Below are 7835 nucleotides of genomic sequence, written 5' to 3' on the forward strand. Positions count from 1 at the left end.
CTTCGTGCACCGGACATCTAGTATCCTATCTACTAAAGTGGTAATATGCTAATTGACCCTCACGCTGTGGCAAAGATGGCAGCACCAACAGCCAATAAGGAGAGAATATGCTAATTGACTGCCTCGCCCTCAAAGATGGCAGTGCCCACAGCCAATAAGGTGGGAATATGCTAATTGACTGCCATGCCCTCAAAGATGGCGGCGCCCACAGCCACAAGATGGTGGCACCCAGTCCGCTCAGCCCCGCCAGGGCATCAGGCGTGCGGCAAAGCCAGGCCTGGCCACTCTGCACATCTGCCTCTAGAGCCCCCCAGTCCCCTCAGCCCCCCAGCCACCCAGGGCCAGCCCAAGGCACAGAAAAGCCTCAGATGGTGGCTGCCTGGCCGCCTGAGGCTCAGGTAACCAGGGTCTGCTGAGGCTTGCCCTGCCGGCAGTGGCAGCAGCAGAGGTGTGATGAGGTGTTGCATTCACCTGATCACCAGGTCACCTCCTGCCCCTGAGGGCTCCCGAACTCTGAGAGGGGGCAGGCTGGGCTGAGGGATCCCCCCCTCCAGTACATGAATTTTCATGCACCGGGCTTCTAGTTTTTTAATAAAAGGGGGTCCTTAGTTTTTACAAATGTTTACTGAAGTATTTACAGATAAAATGATATCTGAGATTTGCTTCAAAATCATTCATTGGGAGATAAAGAATGGGTGGAGATATAAATGAAACAAGATTGAACATACTGATAATTGTTGAAGCTGAATGATGGGTATGTGGTTGGTCATTCACCATAATAGTCTCTCTACTTTTATGTTTGAACTTTTCTATAATAAAAGATTTTCCAAAATCCATCATGAAATTGGTAGCATGGTTTGGGGGAGGCTCCTTGTAATATGAACCTTATCCAGGAATAATAACCCACAAACATCTTAGCCTTCCTTGACCACATTAGCAAGGATAAACTGACCAAATGAATTATAAGGAGGCAGAGGCCAAAAGGAAGAAGAGATGAGTCAGAACAAGACTAAGAGAGGAAGTTCAGAAAGTCCTGGAACATGGACTCTTGCCAGAATGGACAAGTCACTTCCAGCCACTGAAACCAGCTGCTAAAAGAATGTAGTAGATCAGGAAGGGGGAAGGCACCTTGTCTATGCATGTTTGTGGGGTTACCAGGATGCAGCTTGAATGGCATAGCTATAAGACATCAAGGAGAGAAGACATTTATAATTCATTCTTAGTCCAATTCTCAAACCAAACAATAATTCATAAATCATTTTCTGGTTTTTTCCCCATATTTTCAAATCTACAAGTTTTGGGTGAGCAGCTCTTTTTCTATATCTGCTTCCATTGTCTTTCTAAAAACAAAAAAAATACTATTTGATTGTGAATGTTAGAACTGAAGGGGCCCTTGTAGAGCATGTATTCCTTTTCCACAAGCGAGAAAACTGAAACTAAGAGAAAGAAATGGACTCGCCCAGCATTGTACAGTGCAGGCCCAGGGTAGGCACTTAAGAAATACCTGTTGAATTCTGGATTGATACATACTAGTATCCCCACCAAGAAATTACAGCTAGCCTTAACCGGTTTGGCTCAGTGGATAGAGCGTAGGCCTGTGGACTGAAAGGTCCCAGGTTTGATTCCGGTCAAGGGCATGTACCTTGGTTGCGGGCACATCCCCAGTAGGAGGTGTGCAGGAGGCAGCTGATCGATGTTTCTCTCTCATCGATGTTTCTACCTCTCTATCTCTCTCCTTTCCTCTCTGTAAAAATAAATAAAATATATTTTTAATAAAGAAATTACAGCTAACATCAGATCTGATTGGTTCGTGCCCATGTTGTATAGTTTTAATATCACCCCTGGTTAGAAAAAAAAGTGAATGGTGCTCACTTTGGCAGCACATATACTAAAATATGAACAAATAAATAAATAGCCTCCTCAGTGGCCCTAGGTACTGCTCAGCCTTATTTTGAGCCACATGGAAGAATGTACATTAATCCTCATACATTAAAGGTGTGCACTGCTCTCCTATCCAGAGAAAATGGTTAGTTTGGGTTTCAAACTAGCTATCTTCCTGTAAAGAGCAGCTTTCCAGCATTATTTTTTTCTAGTTTTTATCTACCCCGGGGAGGGGAGGGGAGAGAGCGAATCTTTTTTCCCTGAGAAATTTTTAAAAATGGAAGGGGAAAAACTACTTTTAGTTTTTTTTATTTTAAGTTTTTAGACGCATAAATAAAAGTTGAGATTCAAATTCTAACATTCTAATATTGCTAACTAGATTTATACAATAGAATTTCCCCCCTAAAAACAGTGCAATTGGAAAATATCATTTCATTACAAATTCAGTACAAAGAAGGTTAATAGTATAATATTGTAAAAGGTAGTTATATTGCTGCCACCAAGATTGTCATTTTCACAGAAGAAAGAAGGAGTCAGTGCCAGAATAACAGTGTGCAATCACAGCTACCATTTATTGAAGTTCACTTTGCATGGTTTATTTCAATGATATCATGCAATAACCCTATGAGGAAGGTCCTTTTATCACCATTTTACAGATGAGAACTGAGGCTCAAATTAAGGAAAGTTAAGATCAAGATAAGGAAACCTCCCAAAAAGTAGAATCAAAAACAATTAAATGGAACATGAGAGAAAATATATGAAAATTAGAGAATCAGTCCAGGACATTCAATATCCAGCTAATAGGAGTTTGAAAAATGAGAGACAATAGAAAGGCTAATGTTATGTAAGAAATAATATATGATAATGTTTCAAAAATAAAAGATGAGTTTTTAAACTGAAAGGGCTCACAAAAGCTCAGCACAGTAAATGAAAGGAGATGCACAAGAAGACATATCATCGTTAGATTTTAAAACACTATAGACCAAAAGAAAACCTTTGAAGCTTGCAAAAAGAAAGAGTTACACACAGAAAACTGGAAATCAATAGGGAATCAGCCTTCTCAAAAAGCAACACTAGAAGCAAGAACTTATTGGAATAATGTTTTCAAAATTCTGAAAGGAAATTGTTTCTAATTAGGAATTCTTCACCTAGCGAAAATGTTAACTACATGTGAAAATATATGTAGTCAGAGGGTTTTATTAAAATTACTGCTTTCTAAGGAACTTAGTTCAGGGTGTTGTCCAGCAAAACTAGGACATTAAAACAAGAAAGAGGACAACCTGAGATCTAGGAAAGAGAATCTAACACAGAAGAGAAGCAAGGGGAATTCCCAGGATGACAGCCGGATGGCAAGTCTAGAGGGCAACCATTCCAGAATGGATCAGGAGGGTGAGGTTTGCCTCCAAAAAAAAGAAATGGAATTCATAGATTACCTAATACATTTGACCATACTGAGTGGAGTTTTATGATTCTGCCGGAAAGTTTGGGGCTGAACTCATGACAAGTACATAGAAGAACAAATCAAACCAAAAAAGAGATAATTTGGGAAAAATAAAATAAATATAATTAATGGTCCTCTACATGAATCAACTGTGAGCAATAATTATATGGTATAATGCAAATATTGAATATTTTAACCAAGAGTTTTGTGTTTGTGGAAGAGAAGTGTGAGTTCATGTGGGGTGTGTGTGTGTGTGTGTGTGTGTTGGATAAGAAAGCTAGTTCCTCATCTTTCATAGAAGAAATTTATAAATAGATCATTTCTAATCCTAAATAAAAATATCATTAAGTATAAGGATGTTACTGAGAAAGTAAAGAGGAATATACTAAAAGAAACAGCTAAAAGGTTAAAAAGTAGTTTAAAATAACACAAATGCATTATCCCACACTTATTATCCCACACTTCTGTGCTGTCAGAAGTCTAGCACAGTCCAAATTACATTCTTTCCACACTAATAAAGATGCTTTTGTAAATTATTCATTTCTCATTCTCTCACATTTCTTACCTCTCAGGGATGTGGTCAAATCAAATACTATTTTTACTTTATAAAACCATACCAAATACTGCTTATTTGCTAAGATATTAAATATATATAATTGTAGCCCAGCCGGTGTTGCTCAGTGGTTGAGTGTATGAACCAGGAGGTCACAGTTCAATTCCTGGTCAGGGCATATGCCTGGGTTGCTGGCTTGATCCCCAGAGTTGGATGTGTAGGAGGCAGCCAATCCATGATTCTCTCTTATCATTCATGTTTCTATCTCTCTCTCCCTCTCCCTTCCTCTCTGAAATCAATAAAAGTATATTTAAATATATATACTATTGCAGTCAATGCAAAAAAAAAAACCATGAAAATATTGAAGAATGTTAGTTTGTGCACATATTATATTTTACATACTTTTTTTTTCAAATAGATTTTTATCTTCCCAATCTGGCCAATAACAATTCAATTAAGAAAAAAGTAAATGACTGAATTTTCTGCCCAGGTTGCAGGCTCAATCCCCAGTGTGGGGCGTGCAGGAGGCAGCTGATCAGTGATTCTCATGTGGCCAAAACCAGGGGGTTGACAAGCCTGGACTCCTACCTGGAGGCACTGGGACAGATTCTGCTTCCAGGCTCATTCTGGTTATTGGCAGGATCCGGTTCCTCTTAACACTTTTTTTTTTAGTTGTTTTTTTTTTAAATAATTTATTGTTTAAAGTATTACATATGTCTCCTTTTTTTTTTCTACGTGGCCTTTTCAATCCTCAAGGCAGCAACAACACATTGAGTCCTTTCCGTATTTTCATTCCCCTCCCCATTTTTATTGAATTTATTGGGTTGTCAGTGATTAATGAAATTACACAGGTTTCAGGTCCACAAGTCTAAAACACACCATCTGTACTTTGTACTGTATGTTCCCCACCCCAAGGCAAAGTCTCCTCCCATCATCAATGAGTCTTTTTAATACTTTGAATCTCTCAGCCTCTTCTGCTTCCAGTCAGAGAAATTTCTCTACTTTTATGAGCTCAAGTGATTAAATCGGGCTCACCCAAATAACCCAGGATAATCTCTCCATTTTAAGGTCTGCAATCTTAATCACACCTGCAAAGTCCCATTTGTCATTAAAGTAACTTTTTCACAGATTAGGGTGTGGACATCTTTTCTGGAATCAGAGATTAGGACTAAGGAGGGGTAGGGCAGAGGAATGCTGGTTTTTATTTAATTTAAGTATATTTTTATTGATTTCAGAGAAGGAGAGAGAAAGAGGTAGAAACATCAATGATGACAGAGAATCACTGATCAGCTTCCTCCTGCACGCCCCACACTGGGGATTGAGCCTGCAACCTGGGCAGTGCCGTGACTGGGAATCAAACCATGACCTCCTGGTTCATAGGTTGACTCTCAACCACAGAGCTATGCTAGTCGGGCAGGACTGCTGTTTGTTTTTTAATAAACCCTGTGGTAATCTGACTTTTTAAATTATGTATGTTTTTGTTTTGATCAAATAAAAACCAGTAAATTAAATTCAATGACCAAATTTACAAGTATTGAAATCATATGGACTGTATTTTAGGTAATGTATCAAATGTAGCCATTATACAAGCAATCTATATTATACAAAATCAATTTTTGTGTTTCTAGGTGAAATAACCTACGATCCACAAAGCTTGTAAAGAAATATTTGCTAGGCACAACCATGTCTGGGCTCTTGTGGAAATTCTGATTTGGATGGACCACAGCATTCATCCAATGTATCAATTACCTTTATCAAAGGACCTACGCTGCTTATTTTTTGCAGTTACTGCTAATAGATAGCTCTTTCATGCAGCAAGAGTAGGAGATGACTATATATATTTTTTCTTGATATGTAAAACAGAAGTCACCTTATTTTTTTGCTGGATGTCAAAATAGAGCTAACCTAGTCCAACCTCATTTTCGACAGATGCCCCCGGAAAGAGGGAGGGACCTGCCCATTGTACAGCAAAGATCCTCACTTCTAAATGAGCGCCACAACTTACGGCCTCTGCATTTTATAGATGGGAAAGCAGATGCAGACAGGAAGAAATACCGTCCAAGGTCATTTGGAACTCCTAAATTCTAATCTCTGAACTAAGGAGCCCCCTCCTGACTAACCACCTGATACTAAGCTAAATCTTATTCACTAAGTTCCTAGTACCTAGCACACTGCCTGGCTCATAGAAGAATGAATGCACAATCTTCTTTTTCTTTGTAATCTTTTTTTTAATTAAGAGGGTTTTGTTTTTATTTGCATAATTTTTTCCACTTTTTTTATTAGTTAAGGTATTACAAATGTGTCCTCATCCCCCCCATTAACCCCCAACCTCCCCCCATCATAATTTTTAAAATATATATATTTTTGTTGATTTCAGAGAGGACGGGAAGAGAGAGAGAGAGAGATCAATGATGAGAGATAGGGCTGTATTATATAAGCTCAAAATCTGGGCTGACATTTTCCAATTCTGTTTCAATCAGTTACTAGCTGTGTGATCTTGCACTCATACATCAATCAGTTTATGTCTGCCTCTTCATCTATAAAATGAAGATAATAATGCAATCTATCTCATGGAACTCACATGAGGGTTTAGTAAAATAATACATGTAACTTGGCACACAGCAGCCACTCAATAACTATTAATTTTCTCTTTTTATATAATGGTTTTCCTAGTGTGTAGTAAACTAGGAGTGTAATATGTTCCTATTGCTATTGCTAGTAAATGAAAAGAGTGGCCATTAGGAAAGGGGCCAAAGAACCTTCAGGAAGAAATCATTTTGGGGATTGATATAAAAAATAGCTAGCACATCCAAATGTCAGTAAAACTCCTCCCTTGAAGTGAAACCATGCCAAGATTTAGCTACAGTATTTACAAAAAAAAAATAGTTATTGCTGATATAATTATTAGGGTTTAAAAGGAAAGAGACTCTGGAAATCAACTTGCTTAGCTCATTCTGGCTCCTTTCCCCCTGAGATAAGGTGACTGTGTTTGTGGCTGGAAGAATTTGTTTCCATAGCTCTCATACATACAAGCATTTTTAGTTCAAAGTTTTCGGTCATAGTACTCAGCGTTTTGGTATACTAAGAATTAAAAGGAGGTTTGTTGTTAAAAACAAAGCTACACCAATCTGAAGCTAGATTTCCAGAATCTTCTTGGAGCATTCTAGATAACAGAACTAACTTGACCAAGATCAGCATCCCCTACACACTTCCTTGGGTTTGAATTCTATGGAAATTCAGAGTAATTAACATATGTGGTCTGGCTCAAGACCCAACCCTAGAGCTTAACACAAATGAGAAAAAAAATCTTCTGTAACATTTAAACCATTTTGCTGTATGTATAGAAAACATAAAACTACATCACCATTTCTTAAGAACACAGTTATTGAGAACTGATTTTCTTAGTCTCAAATCTAACATGCTAATGTGGTTAATTTATAACTATGAGGTCCCCCTTCATGTGTACCATGACAGCTTCCTTAAGTATACTCTATTTTAAGCTTAATATTAGAAAGGACCAGTTTTCCATTTCCTTTAATTAGCACAACCACCATTTGCAAAGGCTGTACTAATATTAAACTAAGTGCATGGCCTTATCAGAAAAATAGCCATACTGAGAACAGCAGGGAAGCTTATCTTATCTAATAAAGAGGGAATATGCAAATTGAACATCACACAGTAATGGTCAAAATGGCTGCTCCCACAGCAGAGGTGGAGGTTTCCATAACACAAGATGGCTGCGTCCATAGCAGAGGCCAAGTTCCCATAATGAGCCTTAACAAGCAATCAGCAGGGACCTGAGGCTGTGTGGCCCTGGGCCAGGGCAGGGGACCCGAGGCTGTGCCCCTGCACCTGGTGGGGCTTGACAGGGGACCTCAGGCCGCACCCCCTGCCCTGGTGCTGGGCTGGGTGACCTGAGACTGTGCCCCCCAACCAGAGAGGCTTGACGGGGATGGGGGC

This window comes from Myotis davidii, unplaced genomic scaffold (assembly GCF_000327345.1).
Source record: "Myotis davidii unplaced genomic scaffold, ASM32734v1 scaffold798, whole genome shotgun sequence".
Classification (NCBI taxonomy): domain Eukaryota; kingdom Metazoa; phylum Chordata; class Mammalia; order Chiroptera; family Vespertilionidae; genus Myotis; species Myotis davidii.